Here is a 26,068-nt window from a genome sequence, read left to right on the forward strand (position 1 = left end):
GTGAATTAACTTAACGTTCTACACACCTATAAAACTTTTGCTTTGTTTTCTATTGTTAATTTATATACATTTTTGTTTTAAGAAATTGCTAAACATTTTCGTCTAGTACTGTACAGTTCTAGCCGATCTCCTAAGACCGGCCATCGATAGCTCTGCTCGTTCAAGCTTGTTCCAACTATTTCTGTCTTGCTCACGCCTAGTGTGTATTCTTTCTATATTCGCGCATATTTCTTCAAGGTCATAATTCTAACAAATTGAAATAGACTGTAGATGTGCTTCAGAACTACACCAAATTAGTTTTCTGGGTCTTTCGTCGAGCCCATCGTAGTATCCTTCTGGAACAGAAGTTTTTGACCGCTACAGTAAGGAATACAATTGTTCATTTCACCGAACGTTGTACTTTGCTAAAGTCATTTAAAAGTTAAATAGGCAAGTCGGAGTCATTCATCTTCAAGCAACTTGTACAAATAAGTGTGACGAACTTTAGGCTAGATTTTCGCAATTTCCTGCCGCACGCCAACAACGGCACCACGGAGCAAGAAATAAATATTTCGCCACGAAACGTTCCGGACATATGTCAAAATAAATTTGAGTTGAAAAGGGCAGGTAATACATTATTTATCGAACAAGAACGCCTTGCTTCTTGTTACGGTGACGTTTGAAACGTTGCAAGAAAGAGGAGGTAATTTTCAACTTTCTTCTGGAAGGTATATACCTCTGTGAAGGTACCTAGGTACGTAAAGCACGTCAACACTACCGTAGTCTATGTATATGTTGAAAGACGTCTACGAAGAAAATTTGTATCGCTTTCCTAAACTTGTTATTTCAAAATTAAAGTTTAGCGTTGCAACGCAATCGCGTTTACAACAAGTAATTACTTCCTTAGTAGCAAAGCGAGCCTTAAGAAAATTTATTAAGCAACTAACGACTTCACGACTAACTGAATTCTGCCACTGAAGCGGCTAGGAGTGTTATTCTACGTAATTCTAAAGTTGCAAAAAACGTTTCTTTTTTTCGAGGAGGGGTGTAATAATGCATGGAGGGTATCAATCAGCACTTCTTAGGAGTCATCTTAGATCTTTATATAGTTCATTGCTATAGTATTGGGGGGGATTCCGGTTCGATTTCGGTTCAAGCTTTTGTTCGTTATCTTTGGATCACTAAGGCAAATGCTGGGACAGTCATACTACACAGATAATCTTTCATTATCTTCTGTGAAGTCGTCAATCTCATCTTTCTCATCCCTACCACTGTCTACCCATTCCCTTGATTCCTGAAAGAGGACTGAAGAGCGCCTCCCGCAGTATCTTCTGGCGTAGTCTCCAGGAACTGCCCGCCCACCAGCATTGGTAGCTAGTGGGAATGAAACACCCTAAAGTTTGAGTCGTGTTATCGAGCGGCATGGTTTAGAGGATTAAACTATTACTTTAGTATTCGGGAGGATACGGGCTCGATTTCGGGTACATCTGTCCTGGTCCATCCTTTTCTCCTTGTGATATCTTTGAATCATTTAGGCAAATGCTGGGGTAGTTATACTACAATGATAATCTTTCATTATCTTCTGTGAAGTCGTCAATCTCATCTTTCTCATCCCTACCACTGCCTCCCCATTCCCTTAATTCCTGAAAGAAGACTGAAGAGCGCCTCCCGCAGTACCTTCTGGAGTAGACTCCAGGAACTGCCCGCCCACCAGTATCGGTAGCTAGTGGGAATAAAACACCCTAATGTTTAAGTTTGAGTCGACTTATTGAGCGGCATGGTTTAGAGGTTCAAACTATTGCTTTAGTATTCGGGAGAATACGGGCTCGATTTCGGGTCCATCTGCCCTGGTCCATCCTTTTCTCCTTATGATATCTCTGAATCATTTAGGCAAATGCTGGTGCAGTTATACTACAAGGATAATCTTTCATTATCTTCTGTGAAGTCGTCAATCTCACCTTTCTCATCGCTACCACTGTCTACCCATTCCCTTGATTCCTGAAAGAAGACAGAAGAGCGCCTCCCGCAGTACCTTCTGGAGTAATCTCTAAACACCAGCATTGGTAGCTAGTGAGAATGAAACACCCTAATGTTTAAGTTTGAGTCGTCTTATCGAGCGGCATAGTTTACAAGTTTAAACTATTGCTTTAGTATTCGGGAGGATACGGGCTCGATTTCGGGTTCATCTGCCCTGATCCATCCTTTTCTCCTTGTGATATCCTTGAAACATTTAGGCAAATGCTGGGGTGGTAATATTACACAGATAATCTTTCACTCTCCTCTATGAAGTCGTCCATCTCATTATACTCATCCCAACCACGACCCATCCATTCCCTCTATTCCTAAAAGGGGGCTGAAAGGGGGGGGCTTCTGCCTTACCCTTGGGAACGAACACCCCAATTTTTTATCAACTCTTAGAGGATCGATGTTCACCCCGTGTATATTTATTACAAGTTACCATTTTCAATCTGTAATTTCTTTCAGGTCTTTCGTAACTGATCTTGTTGGAGAAACAGCTCGTACTGGAATGACTTTACTTCATGTAACAAATACAAAATGAACTCTGTATCGAACGAGGCAAAAAAGGTAATATGAAGGTACCTTCTCCCTCCAAAACATTGGAGTATCACCGAGGGAAGGTACATCGTCAAAAGCGTTAAAAGTCGACGACTCGTTCAGTTTCGAATACAGCGAGCTCTTTGTGCTAAAACCGCACTTTGCGCTATTGAATTTCAATAGAGCTTCTGCTGAAATAAAACAAGTGGGCATAAGGCCATTGTTGTGTGGCTGAATGCAGATGTTCTGCTGTTACGAGTTTGCTTCCAACCACTATGCGTCTGCCTGCTCCCCCATTTTATCGGTTGATGGATGCCAGAGCTTATTATTATCGACCTGCTGATATACTCGGTGTAACAGTTCGCGGTGCCAACTTGATCTCACTAAAAACATATATGTAAAAAAAACGGAGGCAACTTCTCTGCCATAAAACGCGTCGCCTTCTAAAGAATTGAGATCGGATCAGGTTGGTGAAACCCAAATAGACATTATTATTACTTTTATTAATAATAACACAGCACGTCAAATAAAACTATAAAAATTGTCTAACGTTTGAAATACTCCATTTCAACAAGTTGCCTCCAGGTGGCGATAGACTACCTGTATTCAAATATTACATCAACTCGGTCTTTAGGAGCTTCTACAATTCGTTATTTTGTCAAAACTCAAAACATAACCAAACCAGCTGAAGAGAGCCTTAATTGGTCCTAGAACGGCCTGAGGTAGAGGGGTTTTAGTTGGTAGGTTCGAGAACTTCTTCCTCGGGAATCCGACACTACCCGGTCGTACGGACGGCTGGGTGTCTTCTGAAGATTTTCCCTCTTCCACGAAAACATAAAAAAAAAATATTTTGTCAAGACTGCTTACGGTGCTCCGATGAGACCAAGTAATATAGAAATCACGATAGCAGTTTCGATAAAGCTCTGGTCAAGAACTTAAACGTTGTGTCCAAACTAGCTAAGACATGGGAAGACCCCCTTACATCCGGAGGTGCTCTCATGAGATCACAGCACTGCCAAAAGTATTAATTGCAGACAATGGTTTATAAAAATGAAAGTATTTGACAAATCATTAGGAAAATTAATAGCCAGCAACTTCTTCTTTGTCAAATATTTGATTATATAATAGAATGAAATCAAATTTTAATGAATTCATCAATTATGTAACCTCTTTTCAAGACCTACCCTCACCAAATTTTAAAGATAAAGACATGTACATTTCAATAAACTTGATATTATATTTCACTCAAGCCAGAATGAATTTAGTTTATTTCAATATCCTCTGCCGACGACTTCGAGCCCGTCTGTCAATATTTATGACAGCATCCCTTTGAATTGTTAAAGCGTGGGCTGTATGAAGGCAGAAGCGAGACGTACAGTTCAATATAATGATAATATTATTTTATGGGTAATTCTTTCGTGCTTCCAGAAATGAAAATTCTAGAAACCGGGAGCAGGAACGGAAGTTAAGTTTGCTTTTAATTTACTAGGCATCAGTCGTAAAGCAGAAGCGTCAAACTTACAAATTACTATTAATAGATTAATTTCAAAGTTGACGACAAGAAGCGCCTCAGGCGTTGAATAATTGCGTTAGAACTGAGATGAAAACTAAATAACTCATAAAAAAAAATCGAATTAATTTCGTTCCATTGAACTTCACAAGGATTGCTCTTTCCGTTTTAGCACTTCATTTGACCACTGCGCTGTATAATCTACGTTTGAATGAAACCTTTTCGGTCTATTATTTACATTTTAAAACAAGCAATGTTTTCTGGCAAACTTAATTGACCGGCCTAATCCTGTCGCATAGCGTCGGCTAACGCTTAATTATTTCTAAGGGCAACATCATGTTTAACCTACTTTTCAGGTATAATTTAGCCAGTTGTCCGCCCATTCGCTATTTCTAGCCCGCTAACGAATCTCCCTACCGAAAAAAAAAAAAATAAAACAGAAAAAAATGTTGGTGCGGAAAACTATCAGCATACGCGAGCAGCAATTTGTTTTAATTGCTTCAGGACGTCGTTACCGTCGCTAGCGGCGTCGGTCGTGGGCAACAGGACCAGACCTGGTGGCATTTTCTACTTTTTTAAATGGATTAAAACGCTACTCTAGCTTGCTTTACTTTTAATGGCTACCATTGCCGCAGAAACAGTCTGATTTGATCCCCTTTTTATATCCCGTGTTATCACGTTGCTTCAGCATCTCATCTGCAGGTTATTCACCAAGCATATTAACACGTCTTTTGCCCATCACTAGACCAACAGGATTAAAAGAAGGAACAGAGAAGAAGTACGTCGAGATACTTAATATCAGAAACATCCGTCAATGACGTTCAAAAAGAATATTCTATATTACAATTCTCTATCCAACTTTCTTTGAGTTTTGGAAACAAAATTATGACAATTCAATCATTGGTTTCCGTATAACATGTTACAGCCAGTTGTACTTCATCTGGTTGTTTTAAATAGTCTCTCAAAACTACACTGGACCAAGAATCAACCCCATCAATTTTTGAGGACGCAATTCTTTCTGAAATGGACTTACAGACTTTAGATGTCTATTAGTATCTATACCATAGCACTCAATCCACGTTTCATTGACGGTAACAAACTGGTCCAGAAACCTTAAACTCGATGTATTCAACACGATTGTGTTGTTTCTGAATTGAATAACCTCTGGTTTGAGAGTTCTCATTTTGTTAAGGATTGACGTTAAGTGGTCTAAAAAAATTAGGCATGAACATTTGAAGTGACAAATGATAGAGGAGTGTTTTTTGTTGGACAGTAAAACCCAAAACGTCAATTCCCAAAATCGTTTCAATCGATCTTCTAGAGCGATGCTCACCCTTGACATCTAGTTTGAATACTGCGAGCCAGTTTTTAATAATGGTATAAAAAGAACATTGATCATCCATAGCTTTTCCGTAATTAACAAACATCTTCTTGCCTGATAATTTTTTTAAAACTGAATAGATATATACGCAATTGATAACTAAAGAAATCCACAGTTCTTTCAGCATTAGTCTCATCAATGTCTGACTTTGAGAAACTATCTATCAAACAACGAGTTATAACAAATACAGTATAGCCCATAATTTTATCTGCTATGCTCCATATTCCTAAGATTCATGTGATCTTTATTGAGGGTTTATTCCACTATTAGTGATTATGAAGTGACATGAGTGAGAAATAAAAATAGATAAAGATTGTTTTTATTTACTCCAGCATTTTATGGGACATATTTTTCGTACATTTAACCACATGAAGAATCTCGGTAATACTGATGAGACCTTGTACACATCCCTCGCAATTACCCTGGGGATGTCGAACGTAGCGTCGCGACGGATCGTTGTGGTCTCTGGTTTCAAATCAAATGTTTCACGCCCCGGTACATGGCGTACGAGCCAATAAGAAGGAGCGCAGTAAAGCCCGACGCGGCATATTACGAGGTTAACAATAAAACAGGAAAGCAACAAACCGGAATATTACGGTTTTACGCTGCAGGTGGCGCCCCCTCGGTTCAATATTTAAACGCACCACCGCTGGCTGACGGAGAAAGCCAAACCAGCATCAGCAATGCGATTCGTAAAACCAGCAAATTGGTCGATTTGATATCCGATAGAGAAATTGGCAAATAATTATTACGCAATCATATTTACCACACGAAATGTGGCTTCTGAATCTGTGTAACTGTTCCAGTTTGGAACGCGTCCTGCGAAATTATTGAAAGAAGTATTGAATTGAAAATGGTGGTATATAAACGAGGTGAAGATCGTGTTAGGACGTATCAGGAACAGGCGATTGAGACAAGAAAAAATATCGCTCTTAACAAAAAGGAAATCATTTTTGCGTTCGTGACATTATCAACGCTAGGCAGGGATGAGTTTCGTTTAGATTTTTTGACTCAAACAATTCTCTGCTATCTTCATTTCATTAATTTCAACTTTTTCACCTCAAACATCACAATCCAACAATTTCCACCATTTCGAAAGAAGGCTGAAACTGTCTTTCACTTTACCCACCACTTTGCACCGCAGTAGAGGCCTGTGGGACAGCCTGCTTATCAGAATTATCTGACAGGAACGAAACACGATAAGGTTTATTAATTGTAACCATGGGTAGTGTAGAACCTGTAGGTGCTGCACTCAAACGTTCGATACTGCGATACTGATATTTCTTTATTTGTTTTTATCATCATCATCATCATCATCATCATCATCATAAAGTCGTCAGTCCTAAGACTGGTTGGACACGCATCTCAACTTTTTCCTATCCTGAGCTAATCTTCGCATTTTCCTAAAACTATAGGGGAACAGCAATTTAATCGAAGTCTTTCTCAACTCCTCTTAGCTCCTGTTTTTGTTGGTGTCCTACCAACCTATCTCATCTATTCCTTATTGTCTTCTATTGCGCCCCCTGTTCTCCTACAATTTTATACCTCCTTATTTCTAACCTTTTCTATCCATGGTATCCGCATCAATACCAGAATTTATTCAGTTTGTTTTTATATATATTTCAAAAATTTTGTGCTGGAATAATCTATAGTTTACTCCATCAGACCTCATGTAATTTTTCCCTTAAAAACTGAAGAATAAGTATACAAAAGGAGTTGTTGGGGAAACTAGGTCGCCGGATGTATTTTGCTTCTACAAGGTCGAATAATATTCCCCAACTTTTCCTCTACAACGTTTACCGTGTGCTTTTATTGTTTTATTGCTGACGGGCTGCTTCTTTAATGCGTTTTCGATAATCTCTGGAGGCTGCCGAGTTCTTAAAGGCATTTTCATGGCGCGTTCTCTTAATTTTATTATCGCGACAAATTTTCTTTTATGTTAGTGACAATTTACGAGAAGCTCTAATAGTCTTCCACATTAGCTGCAAGACAACGTTAAAATTTATAAGTCAGACTGCAGCCTGGTGTTCTTATCTGATGATTAGACTTTGTAACCAAAAATTTTAACAGTTTAGTATCCATGAGTATAAGGAAACAAATTTGTCAGTAATGATTCATCATCATCATAAGGTCGTCAGTCCTAAGACTGGTTGGACACGTACCTCCACTCTTTCCTATCTTGAGCTAAACTTCGCATTTCCCTAAAACTACTATAGAACAATCCACATCCTTAACTATTGGCGAACAGTAATCTAACCTAGGTCTACCTCTACCCCTCCTGACTCCTGTTTCTGCTTGTAATATGTCTCTGACTAGACCTTCATGTCTTAAAAGGAGTCCTACCAACCTATCTCGCTTATTTTTTATTGACTTCCATAGAGTCCTCTGTTCTCCTATTCTTTCTAATACCTCTTCATTTCTAACCTTTTCTATCCACGTGGTGTAACTATTATCCATACACAAATAACTTCGACACTTCGATTCGTTGTCATAACGAATTTCTTCATTCGGATTTTAAAAACCGCTGTCGCATTAAGTCACCTGAAGAACTCATTATGCCATTCTCGTACTCTTTTTGATAACAATTTCTCGGCGACTCTCTCCCTTTTGAATATTCTAACCCAGATATATCCAAACAAAAGCAATCTTTTCATTTTTAGGTTAGGACATTATTCAATTCTATTGAGATGGTCAATTTTCGTTTCCAGTTATAGATCTAACGTCCCAATTACTCATTTAAACAGAATAAACATTTCTTAATATGCACGCCTATTTAATCATCATTGTATTTTAAATATTTCCCCGAAAAGCCAACTTATAAAGTTGATTCATCCGATCTCCTTCTGCTGGGGTAACAGGTGCAGTTAAGTATTGTACCACCGACTGGCATTACTTGCAAAAATGCGCACGAATGCAACCACTTCTCTTCCAGAAATTTCATAACAGCAATATTCGCAGCGGGAGCAGCGCCAAAGGCTGCAGGACGCCACTCGTTTTGTTTTCCTCACAATTAATTCCCAATGCAAGGCAACACGCTAGGTAGCAGAGCGGGATTGTAATAAAAATGCAGTTAAAACATGGAACGGAACCGTAGTGCCAACATCCCGGACTACGTGAAACGTTTCTAGGATAATATCTAACGACAATATGTTCTGATTTGCCAGGTCATCCTCGCTAAAATTGTTCACGGATATTTTACACCACAACTTTTATTAAAAATCGCAAAAGATAAATATGTGTATGAAGTGAAGATAATTATCATTCGTAGATCAAGATGGGGACAATATATCATCATCTACTGATGCCTGTTGCTAACTGCAGTATTCCAAAATGTCTGATAAATGAGGGCCCCATGAAGGCAAAATCGATTATCTACCTGCATGATAGAATAAATGAAGAACGTTAACTTCTTAGACAGCAACTAGCCGCGATTTTGAACGTATTAGTCCCATCAGCACGCCATAGATAATTTAGTGAAGTCACTGGTAATCTGAGTGTCTAAATAGTATTCCAAACACTACAACTTCAATAAAATAATTCGAAATGGTCTGTATTCTAGTAGCATCGTGCTACAGATGGCGTTTACTGCGCCATTTGTAGTATTTTCTAAAACGCACTGTTAAGACAGCAGGTAAAACTTGGTCTGTGTTCTGTCGGAGCTGCCTGCGACGCGCTGATGAGATCCAGAAAGATCGAAATGGCGATCCGCGTCTGGCAGTTTCGACAGAATACAGACCACTTCGAATTATTTTATTCGATTATGGTAACGTGCCTATCACGTTGAGGTTAGCTACGCCGGGATTCGTTTCAGCAAGTAGATATCCATATATTTAAATGGACCTTGTTGGAGCATACGTAATCCTAAAATGTAGCATCGTACTACAGATGGCGTTTACCGCGCCATTTGTGGTATTTTCTAAAACGCGCTGTTAAGACAGCAGGTAAAAGTTGGTCTGTGTTCTGTCGGAGCTGCCTGCGACGCGCTGATGAGATCCAAAAAGATCGAAATCGCGATCCGCGTCTGGCAGTTTCGACAGAATACAGACCACTTCGAATTATTTTATTCGATTATGGTAACGTGCCTATCACGTTGAGGTTAGCTACGCCGGGATTCGTTTCAGCAAGTAGATATCCATATATTTAAATGGACCTTGTTGGAGCATACGTAATCCTAAAATGTAGCATCGTACTACAGATGGCGTTTACCGCGCCATTTGTGGTATTTTCTAAAACGCGCTGTTAAGACAGCAGGTAAAAGTTGGTCTGTGTTCTGTCGGAGCTGCCTGCGACGCGCTGATGAGATCCAAAAAGATCGAAATCGCGATCCGCGTCTGGCAGTTTCGACAGAATACAGACCACTTCGAATTATTTTATTCGATTATGGTAACGTGCCTATCACGTTGAGGTTAGCTACGCCGGGATTCGTTTCAGCAAGTAGATATCCATATATTTAAATGGACCTTGTTGGAGCATACGTAATCCTAAAATGTAGCATCGTACTACAGATGGCGTTTACCGCGCCATTTGTGGTATTTTCTAAAACGCGCTGTTAAGACAGCAGGTAAAAGTTGGTCTGTGTTCTGTCGGAGCTGCCTGCGACGCGCTGATGAGATCCAAAAAGATCGAAATCGCGATCCGCGTCTGGCAGTTTCGACAGAATACAGACCACTTCGAATTATTTTATTCGATTATGGTAACGTGCCTATCACGTTGAGGTTAGCTACGCCGGGATTCGTTTCAGCAAGTAGATATCCATATATTTAAATGGACCTTGTTGGAGCATACGTAATCCTAAAATGTAGCATCGTACTACAGATGGCGTTTACCGCGCCATTTGTGGTATTTTCTAAAACGCGCTGTTAAGACAGCAGGTAAAAGTTGGTCTGTGTTCTGTCGGAGCTGCCTGCGACGCGCTGATGAGATCCAAAAAGATCGAAATCGCGATCCGCGTCTGGCAGTTTCGACAGAATACAGACCACTTCGAATTATTTTATTCGATTATGGTAACGTGCCTATCACGTTGAGGTTAGCTACGCCGGGATTCGTTTCAGCAAGTAGATATCCATATATTTAAATGGACCTTGTTGGAGCATACGTAATCCTAAAATGTAGCATCGTACTACAGATGGCGTTTACCGCGCCATTTGTGGTATTTTCTAAAACGCGCTGTTAAGACAGCAGGTAAAAGTTGGTCTGTGTTCTGTCGGAGCTGCCTGCGACGCGCTGATGAGATCCAAAAAGATCGAAATCGCGATCCGCGTCTGGCAGTTTCGACAGAATACAGACCACTTCGAATTATTTTATTCGATTATGGTAACGTGCCTATCACGTTGAGGTTAGCTACGCCGGGATTCGTTTCAGCAAGTAGATATCCATATATTTAAATGGACCTTGTTGGAGCATACGTAATCCTAAAATGTAGCATCGTACTACAGATGGCGTTTACCGCGCCATTTGTGGTATTTTCTAAAACGCGCTGTTAAGACAGCAGGTAAAAGTTGGTCTGTGTTCTGTCGGAGCTGCCTGCGACGCGCTGATGAGATCCAAAAAGATCGAAATCGCGATCCGCGTCTGGCAGTTTCGACAGAATACAGACCACTTCGAATTATTTTATTCGATTATGGTAACGTGCCTATCACGTTGAGGTTAGCTACGCCGGGATTCGTTTCAGCAAGTAGATATCCATATATTTAAATGGACCTTGTTGGAGCATACGTAATCCTAAAATGTAGCATCGTACTACAGATGGCGTTTACCGCGCCATTTGTGGTATTTTCTAAAACGCGCTGTTAAGACAGCAGGTAAAAGTTGGTCTGTGTTCTGTCGGAGCTGCCTGCGACGCGCTGATGAGATCCAAAAAGATCGAAATCGCGATCCGCGTCTGGCAGTTTCGACAGAATACAGACCACTTCGAATTATTTTATTCGATTATGGTAACGTGCCTATCACGTTGAGGTTAGCTACGCCGGGATTCGTTTCAGCAAGTAGATATCCATATATTTAAATGGACCTTGTTGGAGCATACGTAATCCTAAAATGTAGCATCGTACTACAGATGGCGTTTACCGCGCCATTTGTGGTATTTTCTAAAACGCGCTGTTAAGACAGCAGGTAAAAGTTGGTCTGTGTTCTGTCGGAGCTGCCTGCGACGCGCTGATGAGATCCAAAAAGATCGAAATCGCGATCCGCGTCTGGCAGTTTCGACAGAATACAGACCACTTCGAATTATTTTATTCGATTATGGTAACGTGCCTATCACGTTGAGGTTAGCTACGCCGGGATTCGTTTCAGCAAGTAGATATCCATATATTTAAATGGACCTTGTTGGAGCATACGTAATCCTAAAATGTAGCATCGTACTACAGATGGCGTTTACCGCGCCATTTGTGGTATTTTCTAAAACGCGCTGTTAAGACAGCAGGTAAAAGTTGGTCTGTGTTCTGTCGGAGCTGCCTGCGACGCGCTGATGAGATCCAAAAAGATCGAAATCGCGATCCGCGTCTGGCAGTTTCGACAGAATACAGACCACTTCGAATTATTTTATTTTATAAAATTATTTGTGGTACAAACGTGATAATTATGTAAAAAAGATGTTATAAACGTCGTCATAATGTCAAATGAAAAAACCGCCGCCATTTTGACGTCAAAAAATGAGGAACATGGAAGGAACTTAATGAAAATGGACTACAAGAAATGTAGCAGCGTTATATGCGACAATAGGTGGTATATTGTTTGTAAAATGGAAGTATAACCTATAAAACTTTCTTCTTTTTCCACTCATTTCTCTGTTGTTCCTAATTCGATCACGTCGAGAACGTAAAGACATTGCAAATGTCTACCTGTCCATCGTATTCGCACAATGCACTAATGTTTTGATGTATTCGAACCACCTACTCCATTCAAATTCTTCCCGTAAAATACAAAGGCAACTCCTAGCCTTTAGAATGATTTTAATTCTACCCTATTAAGTACGGTGGCAAATTTTGAAAAGCAGAATTAAAAACAGTCAGAGCAAGTTGATTGAATTGGTTTTTGGGTAAATGCTCAGAACCGTACGAAACGTTACAGTTACACTTTCGATGCAAACTGAGCTTTTGTTTTCAATTAAATATTCATGAATTCATAACGAGTATAATTAAATATCAACTTTGACCATTAAACGAACGCATCCGTGGCGGCATCATGAATAATAAAAGCGCCGGTTAAATGGCTACCGACTGGTCTAATTTAATAACGTAACGTGAGATACAAACCTAAGCCATTACTCGGCTTTACGTTTAATTTAAACCCATATATTAAGTGTCTATGTGCATAGATATGCATACTTGTATAGGTGGACGTAGATCTATATATGCGTGTTCATATCTAATTTATCGTCCGTTTGTAAGGGTTAATTTCACACTTATGCTAGTACGGTCATGTTTCATTTCGAGAACCCACCTGCCGACCTGTAAAAAGTTATTACCTACTCCCCTTGGCTCGCCAAGATAGTTCTATTTGTCATGTAAAACGTCTACTTTCTTACCGCCACCTCTTAATAAGAACGAAAGATCGGCAAAGTCATTAAAATATGCGCAACTTAAATCTATAGTCGGATTCACAGGGAAATGTCCGCTACGTCATTAAATTATATGTTCACACCACAGCCTGCTCCATGAGGAAAGAAACGCTAAATGGCTAAGTCATCAAAATATAGGTAACTTAAAACTATAGTTCGATTCACAAGGAAATGTCCGCTAAGTCATTAAATTATATGTTAACACCACAGTCTGCTCTATGAGGAAAGAAACGCTAAAGATAAGTGGCTAAGTCATTAAAATACAGGTAATAACTATAGTCCGATTCACAAGGACAAGTTCACTAAGTCATTAAATTATAATTTTTGTACCGGGAAAGGCCCACTAAAAAGATTAGTCAGTAAAATACAGCTAACATTGAACTATAGTCGGATTCACAAGGAAAAGTCCGCTAAGTCATTAAATTATATATTTACACCACAGTCTGCTTCACGAGAAACGAAACGCTAACGTTAAGTGGCTAAGTCATTAAAACATAGGCAATAACTAGAGTCGATTCATAAGGAAAAGTTCACTGAGTTATTAAGTTATAATTTTGAACCAGGAAAGGACCACTAAATATATTAATTAGTAAAATACAGCTAACATTAAGCTATAGTCGGATTCACAAGGAAAAGTCCGCTAAGTCATTAAATTATATATTTACACCACAGTCTGCTTCACGAGGAAAAAAAACGCTAACGTTAAGCGGCTATGTCATTAAAATGTAGGTAATAACTAAAGTCGATCCATAAGGGAAAGTTCACTGAGTTATTAAGTTATAATTTTGAACCAGGAAAGGTTCACTAAATATATAAATTAGTAAAATACAGGTAACATTGAACTATAGTCTGATTCACAAGAAAAAATCCGCTAAGCCATTAAATTATACGTTAACACCACAGACTACTTCATGATGAAGGGACCGCTAACGATAAGTGGCTAAGTTATGAAAGTATAGGTAAATTAAAACTACCTACAGTCCGATTCACAAGGAAAAGTCCGCTAGGTCATTAAATTATAATTTTGAACAATAATCCGTTTCAATAGAGAAGGTCCATTAAAAAGATAAATGAATAAAAATAGGTAACTTTGAACTATAGTTCTATTGACAAGAAGAAATCAAAATATAATTTTAAATTACAATTCAGGGAGAAGTCCTCTTAGTCATTAAAATTTAATTTTAAACTAGAGTCTGATTCACAAGAAAAAGTGCAGAAAGTCATCAAAATACAAAATTAAATCACTTACGCTTTTATAAAGATAAAATCGAAATTGTCTTTCATAATTAAAAACTACCCTCTAGTTGGTAGCACTCTACATGTTATGTTTATATGAAAACGTTAAATTAAAATATATAACGTTGCATTTGTAGTACAGAGTGAAAGCGAATAGACACTTTGTCAATTATGGCTTTTCTTGTTTCCAAAACAGACAGCCCATATTATCATAAGTTGTAATGAATTCCGAAGTGTTACGACATAATTTTATGACATAAAGCTGTTTCTATTACCTTTGCAATGACAATAACTATAAATGGTAACATCCTAGTATGTACTTACATAATACCTAACGTTAGTTAAGTTTTAAACAAAACATACAAATAAATACATAAAAAAACAACTCACCAGATAAAGCATCATCTCCCCTTTGTTCTCCTGAAAAAAAAAAACAAAAGAAATTATTAATACAATACATCTTTGGATCTTGTGTAACATTACGAAACACTTAGTTGGGAGTAAATATCTACAGATGGCGATATAATCAACTAACCAATAACTTAACGTTCTACACTCGTAATACAAAATTATATTCCCAAAATTAGTTAATTTAATAATAAGCGTATAGATTCACTATTTTGATCATCATTCAATACATTTGGAATCGAAGCCAGTACTGTGCTGGTATATACAGTCTCTAAGCTTTATTGTTAATTATATTTTAATTTAATTTCCCAATAACGCTCTTAATTAAATTCGAAAATCATTACCATATGTATATCTACTAAAAAATTAATAACAATTACATTTGGATTGGTCGAAAATGGAAACGTTTTCGATAATATGATTTACCTTTTTGGGGATTAATTAAATGACATTCATATTTAATAATTATATTGTTTTCATTTCCATTTAAATAGGTAACCGGAATTATTCAATCAGTTGGACAATTATCTACAGTAGGCGTACTACAGTTCTTTGCCTTGTGTGTTCGAGTTCATTTACCTAAAGAATAAAATTTTTTTAGCGTAAGATTCATGTTCAGGCAACACAAGAGTTCGATGGAACTTGAGAACATTCCCTTTGATCTGATTCACCTGGGGCGGTTTATTCTGAAAACGTTGACTTACATTTTTACCCTTGATAAGGATACATTTTCGGTTTTGCGGNCGATTAAGCTAACGTACCTATCACGTTGAGGTTAGCTACACCGGGATTCGTTTTAAGTAAGTAGATATCCACACAAGTGGACCTTGTTGGAGCATACGTAATCCTAAAATGTAGCATCGTGCTACAGATGGCGTTTACTGCGCCATTTGTAGTATTTACTATAACTTCAGTTAAATGAAAGACAGGCTGTTTGAAGGTGCTGTGATAGTTCGTTATTGGATGAAAAAGAAAACAAATACGGAGTGACTTTCCGGAGTTAAAGATTGACAGTGAAATCTATCTAAATAATTTGGAAGAGAAACAATTTATAAATTTCAGTATCTAGGGGATTGATTTTGTCTGTTTTGGGGTCAAATGGTGTCGATGGTAGCAGATTCCAGTCGGCTAGATCAAATCCTTTTAGGAGACGGGTAATCCATCTTCTAACTTTGGACCAGTGAAGCTCTTAAACGAAAACGGGCGACGAGGATCAATTAGACGTATCAGTAGAAGGTGAAGGGAAGAACTGAAAAAGAGACTGAAAATTATCACGAAGGAGGTCCGTTTTGACACGAAAAAAGTAATTTGTTGGGACGTCAGCGCAATTCTGTTTTTCCAACGCGACTTACGACTTTTAAAAGCTCATCGATGTAATCTTTTTAGTTTGATTAATGCGAAAACTGCTCGAAATCTGTGTAGTAAGTAGCCACTTTTTGTGCGCCATCTTATAAATTAGTTTCTTTTTCGTCTGACATTTTGATAAGTTTTAAAACTGTTTACGTTAAGTTTGTTCTTTCTTTATTTCTCTCTCGTCTTCTCGTTCTCTCATTCTCTTTCTATTTTTTCCTCTGTGCACTTCGGAAAGAATCAAATGAAATCCCGGTGACTTTCAGTTTGGAACTTGATTAATATTCGAACGCTCGAAGAATGGAAACTCGCGGAAGTGAGAACCTGCTTTTAGACAGAAAGTACATTCTTCATTGTTATGGTTTATAAATCGTGATAAATTGACAGCCGCGTGTATTAAGTAACCAAGTGCTTTAATTCTAAAAGTTTACCAGCAGGTATGTATTGATATTATTGACGCAAAGGGTTCTTTTCCACAAATAACGTTTCGAAACTCTGCTAAACATAACCTCTTTCATTATCAAATGGTCGTGAAACTTGGAGTTTGATGAAATATTGTTATCTATAATTTTTAATATGTTATGACTCATAAATTACAAAGACGAATTAAAAGTTCCAGCGATTTTTGGATTTATAGCTGTTAGATAAAGCGTCCTTCTTTTCGATTTTTCTTTCTTGACCACCGCATTACTATCTGCAGGATGTGATTTACAGCCCAATGGCTATTCCATAAAATTACAGACAATAAAGAACAATGTTTATAATTCTTGGTCAGCAATTTACTGTAACAACCAAACGTGAATCTCGATTTTTAATCTATTATTCGATCTCATCAGCACGTCACTGACTGTTCCCATAAGCGTCTTTATATAACATGAAGGTATGACAGTGTACCGTCATCTACGGAAATGGACTACTAACTAATGTATTTGAAATGTCCATCCAACTGTATTGTGCCAAAAGATATATATTGTAACGAGCACGAGTGTGTTTGTGTGCGATCGAGCACACGTGTGCGTGAACGGCTTATCGATTCGCCGACTGGCCTCGGGCGCCTTTCTTCATGTGCGCCGTTTTTGTAAAGGTGTGTGTCGTACCTGCGTTCTGTGAAAGCAGAAAAACAATTCAAAGAGAAAAATAAACTATCCGGATGTTTCCAGAAGGTTCCAGAAAGCAAACAAAAGAGTATTTAAAGGAAGAGACGATCGACGAGAGAAGAAGAAATAAATTGACCGTTGCAGAAGTGAATCCAGAAATAGTAATAATTTAATAGTGTTTTTAAGTTCTTTAATAATTAGTGTAAATAAATAGTTTTTGTCGTTATCAGTCTTTGAAGTTAATTTTAACCCACGAACATTACAATATCTATATTCTACAGCATTTAGTATATAATAATTTGTAACTACAAAAACCTACTTTGATAAAGCCCAAATTAGGAACCAAACATTACCTTGTACCCCGATTGACGTTAATTCTTAATTCATTCACTAAAACTTTTAGTTTCAGTTTCTCATAACAGATGAGATTACCTGCGCCAATTTTACGTTACATGCGATATCTTAGAGACATTAAAATGGCGCAAAATGAAACAAGTTGAGTTTTTGTTTATAAGACGCCTACTACGACATACACTTTAAATTTAATCGAAGTAGAAAGCTTTACGGTCTTTGCGCTAATTCTCGCAAATTCTTAAGTCTCTGATACACACGTACACGTCGCACGACACCTCTAAGGAACTGCAAGACCTATTTGCGCGAATAAATAGCACCACCTCTGTTAAATTAAAGCGAACAAAATTAATGTCGTTCCAGCAAATCCCTTCACTGAATAGCGACGGTGGAGCAAAAAGTTTTTAAACTCAACAAAAACTCTGATGGGGTAGACAAGAAATCGTTCAAAGTTTCGGTAGGGAGTTTTACGGATTTAAGATATTTCTACAAAACGATTTCGATGTATAAACTGTTTTTGTTAAGTAAATAATTTGTACTTTCAGCTTCGGTTTCAACGTTTAATTTGTTTCGAACATTTCTTGTTCAAAAAATTTGAAAATACCTGGTATACAGGTCAATACCTTTTTTGTGTTTCAAGTTGTATGACCTTGTGGATCACCTTGTACAGCTTTATTGAAATCTTTCCAAGGGGGCAAGTCCTTTAAATTTTTGGGTACTTCACTGCCATCAGCCAGTAATGCTGGTGAAAGGGCAGTCCCTCCGGACTACGCTGAAAAGAAGGGCTGAAGGCCCTCTTTAGCCTCCTTTCAGGAATCGTGGGAATGGGTGGGTGGTAGTTCGGGTGAGAAAGATGAGACGGACGAAATGAAGACAGAAGAGAATGAAAGATTATCTGTGGAATATTACTGCCTCAGCATTTGCCTAAGTGATCCAAGGAATCCACAAAAAAACTTGGACCAAGGCAGACGGACCCGTAATCGAACCGGCGTCCTCCCGGTCCTTTAAATTCCTCCCTGTCCAGTAAACACCTAAACAAGCATCAGAGCCAGAGTCCCTATTGCATTCATATTGTACATTCCAAAAGCATTGACTCAATTACACCTCTACCATGTACCAATTGGGTGATCAACAAATGCTGTTTCTGCAACATGGTGGGTTATTTTCTACCTAAGCACCGTATAATCACATTTTTCCACTAATAAATGATTTTGATGACATTTTTGACAAGCTTATCAATCAATTGATTTTTTTAGCTACGATATCTTTATTCTCAATTATATACCGAAATAAAATAGCTCTAGTTCCAAGAGGGACATTTAAGGAAGGCAACAGATTAATTGGTTGAAGTTGGGGATGATGGAAGAAGGGGGGGGGGTGATATATGCAAAATAAATAGGATGGAGGAGGATAATGAAAATAGGGGTGAAATGTAGCTATTATGGAGAGGGGGATGGAACGTTGAAGATGTTTAAAAATCACTCAGGAGTTGATGAGAGTGGTTCAGGGAACAGATAAGTGTAGGAGAAATGGTGAGGAATAGATGCAGAGAAATAATAAGAGAGGAGGATTTAAGAAAAATGGAGAGGTCTAGATATGTGGTGGATGTAAAGGAGATAATATGGAGGGACTGGCAGGGAGACTGAGTGGAAAGGTATTTAAAAATAGGAAGCGCAAAATTTAGGACAGGGAATCACTGTAGAGGATGTAGATATCGGAAAAAATAGGAAATTGTAGAATATGTGAAAGGAGGAAGATAACTTTAAGCATGTGTTAGGAGATTATGAAAACAATAATCGCCACATGGGTGAAATCTTCGACATATACATAACCTATATTCTGGACTTCCTGTTCTTTTCATGTATATGCTTATACTGGGCTTATGGAGAGGTAGCTGTATTTTAAGCATGTGTTAGGAGATTATGAAAACAATAATCGCCACATGGGGGAAATCTTCGACATATACATAACCTATATTCTGGACTTCCTGTTCTTTTCATGTATATGCTTATACTGGGCTTATGGAGAGGTAGCTGTATTTTAAGCATGTGTTAGGAGATTATGAAAACAATAATCGCCACATGGGGGAAATCTTCGACATATACATAACCTATATTCTGGACTTCCTGTTCTTTTCATGTATATGCTTATACTGGGCTTATGGAGAGGTAGCTGTATTTTAAGCATGTGTTAGGAGATTATGAAAACAATAATCGCCACATGGGGGAAATCTTCGACATATACATAACCTATATTCTGGACTTCCTGTTCTTTTCATGTATATGCTTATACTGGGCTTATGGAGAGGTAGCTGTATTTTAAGCATGTGTTAGGAGATTATGAAAACAATAATCGCCACATGGGGGAAATCTTCGACATATACATAACCTATATTCTGGACTTCCTGTTCTTTTCATGTATATGCTTATACTGGGCTTATGGAGAGGTAGCTGTATTTTAAGCATGTGTTAGGAGATTATGAAAACAATAATCGCCACATGGGGGAAATCTTCGACATATACATAACCTATATTCTGGACTTCCTGTTCTTTTCATGTATATGCTTATACTGGGCTTATGGAGAGGTAGCTGTATTTTAAGCATGTGTTAGGAGATTATGAAAACAATAATCGCCACATGGGGGAAATCTTCGACATATACATAACCTATATTCTGGACTTCCTGTTCTTTTCATGTATATGCTTATACTGGGCTTATGGAGAGGTAGCTGTATTTTAAGCATGTGTTAGGAGATTATGAAAACAATAATCGCCACATGGGGGAAATCTTCGACATATACATAACCTATATTCTGGACTTCCTGTTCTTTTCATGTATATGCTTATACTGGGCTTATGGAGAGGTAGCTGTATTTTAAGCATGTGTTAGGAGATTATGAAAACAATAATCGCCACATGGGGGAAATCTTCGACATATACATAACCTATATTCTGGACTTCCTGTTCTTTTCATGTATATGCTTATACTGGGCTTATGGAGAGGTAGCTGTATTTTAAGCATGTGTTAGGAGATTATGAAAACAATAATCGCCACATGGGGGAAATCTTCGACATATACATAACCTATATTCTGGACTTCCTGTTCTTTTCATGTATATGCTTATACTGGGCTTATGGAGAGGTAGCTGTATTTTAAGCATGTGTTAGGAGATTATGAAAACAATAATCGCCACATGGGGGAAATCTTCGACATATACATAACCTATATTCTGGACTTCCTGTTCTTTTCATGTATATGCTTATACTGGGCTTATGGAGAGGTAGCTGTATTTTAAGCATGTGTTAGGAGATTATGAAAACAATAATCGCCACATGGGGGAAATCTTCGACATATACATAACCTATATTCTGGACTTCCTGTTCTTTTCATGTATATGCTTATACTGGGCTTATGGAGAGGTAGCTGTATTTTAAGCATGTGTTAGGAGATTATGAAAACAATAATCGCCACATGGGGGAAATCTTCGACATATACATAACCTATATTCTGGACTTCCTGTTCTTTTCATGTATATGCTTATACTGGGCTTATGGAGAGGTAGCTGTATTTTAAGCATGTGTTAGGAGATTATGAAAACAATAATCGCCACATGGGGGAAATCTTCGACATATACATAACCTATATTCTGGACTTCCTGTTCTTTTCATGTATATGCTTATACTGGGCTTATGGAGAGGTAGCTGTATTTTAAGCATGTGTTAGGAGATTATGAAAACAATAATCGCCACATGGGGGAAATCTTCGACATATACATAACCTATATTCTGGACTTCCTGTTCTTTTCATGTATATGCTTATACTGGGCTTATGGAGAGGTAGCTGTATTTTAAGCATGTGTTAGGAGATTATGAAAACAATAATCGCCACATGGGGGAAATCTTCGACATATACATAACCTATATTCTGGACTTCCTGTTCTTTTCATGTATATGCTTATACTGGGCTTATGGAGAGGTAGCTGTATTTTAAGCATGTGTTAGGAGATTATGAAAACAATAATCGCCACATGGGGGAAATCTTCGACATATACATAACCTATATTCTGGACTTCCTGTTCTTTTCATGTATATGCTTATACTGGGCTTATGGAGAGGTAGCTGTATTTTAAGCATGTGTTAGGAGATTATGAAAACAATAATCGCCACATGGGGGAAATCTTCGACATATACATAACCTATATTCTGGACTTCCTGTTCTTTTCATGTATATGCTTATACTGGGCTTATGGAGAGGTAGCTGTATTTTAAGCATGTGTTAGGAGATTATGAAAACAATAATCGCCACATGGGGGAAATCTTCGACATATACATAACCTATATTCTGGACTTCCTGTTCTTTTCATGTATATGCTTATACTGGGCTTATGGAGAGGTAGCTGTATTTTAAGCATGTGTTAGGAGATTATGAAAACAATAATCGCCACATGGGGGAAATCTTCGACATATACATAACCTATATTCTGGACTTCCTGTTCTTTTCATGTATATGCTTATACTGGGCTTATGGAGAGGTAGCTGTATTTTAAGCATGTGTTAGGAGATTATGAAAACAATAATCGCCACATGGGGGAAATCTTCGACATATACATAACCTATATTCTGGACTTCCTGTTCTTTTCATGTATATGCTTATACTGGGCTTATGGAGAGGTAGCTGTATTTTAAGCATGTGTTAGGAGATTATGAAAACAATAATCGCCACATGGGGGAAATCTTCGACATATACATAACCTATATTCTGGACTTCCTGTTCTTTTCATGTATATGCTTATACTGGGCTTATGGAGAGGTAGCTGTATTTTAAGCATGTGTTAGGAGATTATGAAAACAATAATCGCCACATGGGGGAAATCTTCGACATATACATAACCTATATTCTGGACTTCCTGTTCTTTTCATGTATATGCTTATACTGGGCTTATGGAGAGGTAGCTGTATTTTAAGCATGTGTTAGGAGATTATGAAAACAATAATCGCCACATGGGGGAAATCTTCGACATATACATAACCTATATTCTGGACTTCCTGTTCTTTTCATGTATATGCTTATACTGGGCTTATGGAGAGGTAGCTGTATTTTAAGCATGTGTTAGGAGATTATGAAAACAATAATCGCCACATGGGGGAAATCTTCGACATATACATAACCTATATTCTGGACTTCCTGTTCTTTTCATGTATATGCTTATACTGGGCTTATGGAGAGGTAGCTGTATTTTAAGCATGTGTTAGGAGATTATGAAAACAATAATCGCCACATGGGGGAAATCTTCGACATATACATAACCTATATTCTGGACTTCCTGTTCTTTTCATGTATATGCTTATACTGGGCTTATGGAGAGGTAGCTGTATTTTAAGCATGTGTTAGGAGATTATGAAAACAATAATCGCCACATGGGGGAAATCTTCGACATATACATAACCTATATTCTGGACTTCCTGTTCTTTTCATGTATATGCTTATACTGGGCTTATGGAGAGGTAGCTGTATTTTAAGCATGTGTTAGGAGATTATGAAAACAATAATCGCCACATGGGGGAAATCTTCGACATATACATAACCTATATTCTGGACTTCCTGTTCTTTTCATGTATATGCTTATACTGGGCTTATGGAGAGGTAGCTGTATTTTAAGCATGTGTTAGGAGATTATGAAAACAATAATCGCCACATGGGGGAAATCTTCGACATATACATAACCTATATTCTGGACTTCCTGTTCTTTTCATGTATATGCTTATACTGGGCTTATGGAGAGGTAGCTGTATTTTAAGCATGTGTTAGGAGATTATGAAAACAATAATCGCCACATGGGGGAAATCTTCGACATATACATAACCTATATTCTGGACTTCCTGTTCTTTTCATGTATATGCTTATACTGGGCTTATGGAGAGGTAGCTGTATTTTAAGCATGTGTTAGGAGATTATGAAAACAATAATCGCCACATGGGGGAAATCTTCGACATATACATAACCTATATTCTGGACTTCCTGTTCTTTTCATGTATATGCTTATACTGGGCTTATGGAGAGGTAGCTGTATTTTAAGCATGTGTTAGGAGATTATGAAAACAATAATCGCCACATGGGGGAAATCTTCGACATATACATAACCTATATTCTGGACTTCCTGTTCTTTTCATGTATATGCTTATACTGGGCTTATGGAGAGGTAGCTGTATTTTAAGCATGTGTTAGGAGATTATGAAAACAATAATCGCCACATGGGGGAAATCTTCGACATATACATAACCTATATTCTGGACTTCCTGTTCTTTTCATGTATATGCTTATACTGGGCTTATGGAGAGGTAGCTGTATTTTAAGCATGTGTTAGGAGATTATGAAAACAATAATCGCCACATGGGGGAAATCTTCGACATATACATAACCTATATTCTGGACTTCCTGTTCTTTTCATGTATATGCTTATACTGGGCTTATGGAGAGGTAGCTGTATTTTAAGCATGTGTTAGGAGATTATGAAAACAATAATCGCCACATGGGGGAAATCTTCGACATATACATAACCTATATTCTGGACTTCCTGTTCTTTTCATGTATATGCTTATACTGGGCTTATGGAGAGGTAGCTGTATTTTAAGCATGTGTTAGGAGATTATGAAAACAATAATCGCCACATGGGGGAAATCTTCGACATATACATAACCTATATTCTGGACTTCCTGTTCTTTTCATGTATATGCTTATACTGGGCTTATGGAGAGGTAGCTGTATTTTAAGCATGTGTTAGGAGATTATGAAAACAATAATCGCCACATGGGGGAAATCTTCGACATATACATAACCTATATTCTGGACTTCCTGTTCTTTTCATGTATATGCTTATACTGGGCTTATGGAGAGGTAGCTGTATTTTAAGCATGTGTTAGGAGATTATGAAAACAATAATCGCCACATGGGGGAAATCTTCGACATATACATAACCTATATTCTGGACTTCCTGTTCTTTTCATGTATATGCTTATACTGGGCTTATGGAGAGGTAGCTGTATTTTAAGCATGTGTTAGGAGATTATGAAAACAATAATCGCCACATGGGGGAAATCTTCGACATATACATAACCTATATTCTGGACTTCCTGTTCTTTTCATGTATATGCTTATACTGGGCTTATGGAGAGGTAGCTGTATTTTAAGCATGTGTTAGGAGATTATGAAAACAATAATCGCCACATGGGGGAAATCTTCGACATATACATAACCTATATTCTGGACTTCCTGTTCTTTTCATGTATATGCTTATACTGGGCTTATGGAGAGGTAGCTGTATTTTAAGCATGTGTTAGGAGATTATGAAAACAATAATCGCCACATGGGGGAAATCTTCGACATATACATAACCTATATTCTGGACTTCCTGTTCTTTTCATGTATATGCTTATACTGGGCTTATGGAGAGGTAGCTGTATTTTAAGCATGTGTTAGGAGATTATGAAAACAATAATCGCCACATGGGGGAAATCTTCGACATATACATAACCTATATTCTGGACTTCCTGTTCTTTTCATGTATATGCTTATACTGGGCTTATGGAGAGGTAGCTGTATTTTAAGCATGTGTTAGGAGATTATGAAAACAATAATCGCCACATGGGGGAAATCTTCGACATATACATAACCTATATTCTGGACTTCCTGTTCTTTTCATGTATATGCTTATACTGGGCTTATGGAGAGGTAGCTGTATTTTAAGCATGTGTTAGGAGATTATGAAAACAATAATCGCCACATGGGGGAAATCTTCGACATATACATAACCTATATTCTGGACTTCCTGTTCTTTTCATGTATATGCTTATACTGGGCTTATGGAGAGGTAGCTGTATTTTAAGCATGTGTTAGGAGATTATGAAAACAATAATCGCCACATGGGGGAAATCTTCGACATATACATAACCTATATTCTGGACTTCCTGTTCTTTTCATGTATATGCTTATACTGGGCTTATGGAGAGGTAGCTGTATTTTAAGCATGTGTTAGGAGATTATGAAAACAATAATCGCCACATGGGGGAAATCTTCGACATATACATAACCTATATTCTGGACTTCCTGTTCTTTTCATGTATATGCTTATACTGGGCTTATGGAGAGGTAGCTGTATTTTAAGCATGTGTTAGGAGATTATGAAAACAATAATCGCCACATGGGGGAAATCTTCGACATATACATAACCTATATTCTGGACTTCCTGTTCTTTTCATGTATATGCTTATACTGGGCTTATGGAGAGGTAGCTGTATTTTAAGCATGTGTTAGGAGATTATGAAAACAATAATCGCCACATGGGGGAAATCTTCGACATATACATAACCTATATTCTGGACTTCCTGTTCTTTTCATGTATATGCTTATACTGGGCTTATGGAGAGGTAGCTGTATTTTAAGCATGTGTTAGGAGANTTTCAAATCTTCTTCCGTTTTTAATCGTTATATTGTCAAAATAAGAAGGTATAACAAACATTACACAACGATTAATTTATAAAACTAACCCATAACTATTTTTTATTTCTTTGGAACGTCAAGAAGTTTTTATGTAAAAAGCAATTACAAATCCATTTCATTTATTCATGTTGTTTGATTTAGCAAGT

The 26,068-nt window shown here is 37.7% G+C and overlaps 1 protein-coding gene across 2 annotated transcripts in view; it reads right to left on the minus strand.

Annotated features, from left to right (window-relative positions):
- LOC108735721 (cubilin) overlaps positions 1 to 26,068 on the minus strand; it is a 230,979-nt gene that overhangs the window by 204,419 nt on the left and 492 nt on the right. For both annotated transcript variants that reach the window (XM_018467862.2, XM_018467852.2), the window contains exon 2: positions 14,611 to 14,640. The gene's annotated coding sequence lies outside the window, so the exon portion shown is untranslated. The remainder of the gene's footprint in view (positions 1 to 14,610; positions 14,641 to 26,068) is intronic.

The sequence above is a fragment of the Agrilus planipennis genome, unplaced genomic scaffold (assembly GCF_000699045.2).
Source record: "Agrilus planipennis isolate EAB-ADULT unplaced genomic scaffold, Apla_2.0 scaffold5, whole genome shotgun sequence".
Classification (NCBI taxonomy): Eukaryota; Metazoa; Arthropoda; class Insecta; order Coleoptera; family Buprestidae; genus Agrilus; species Agrilus planipennis.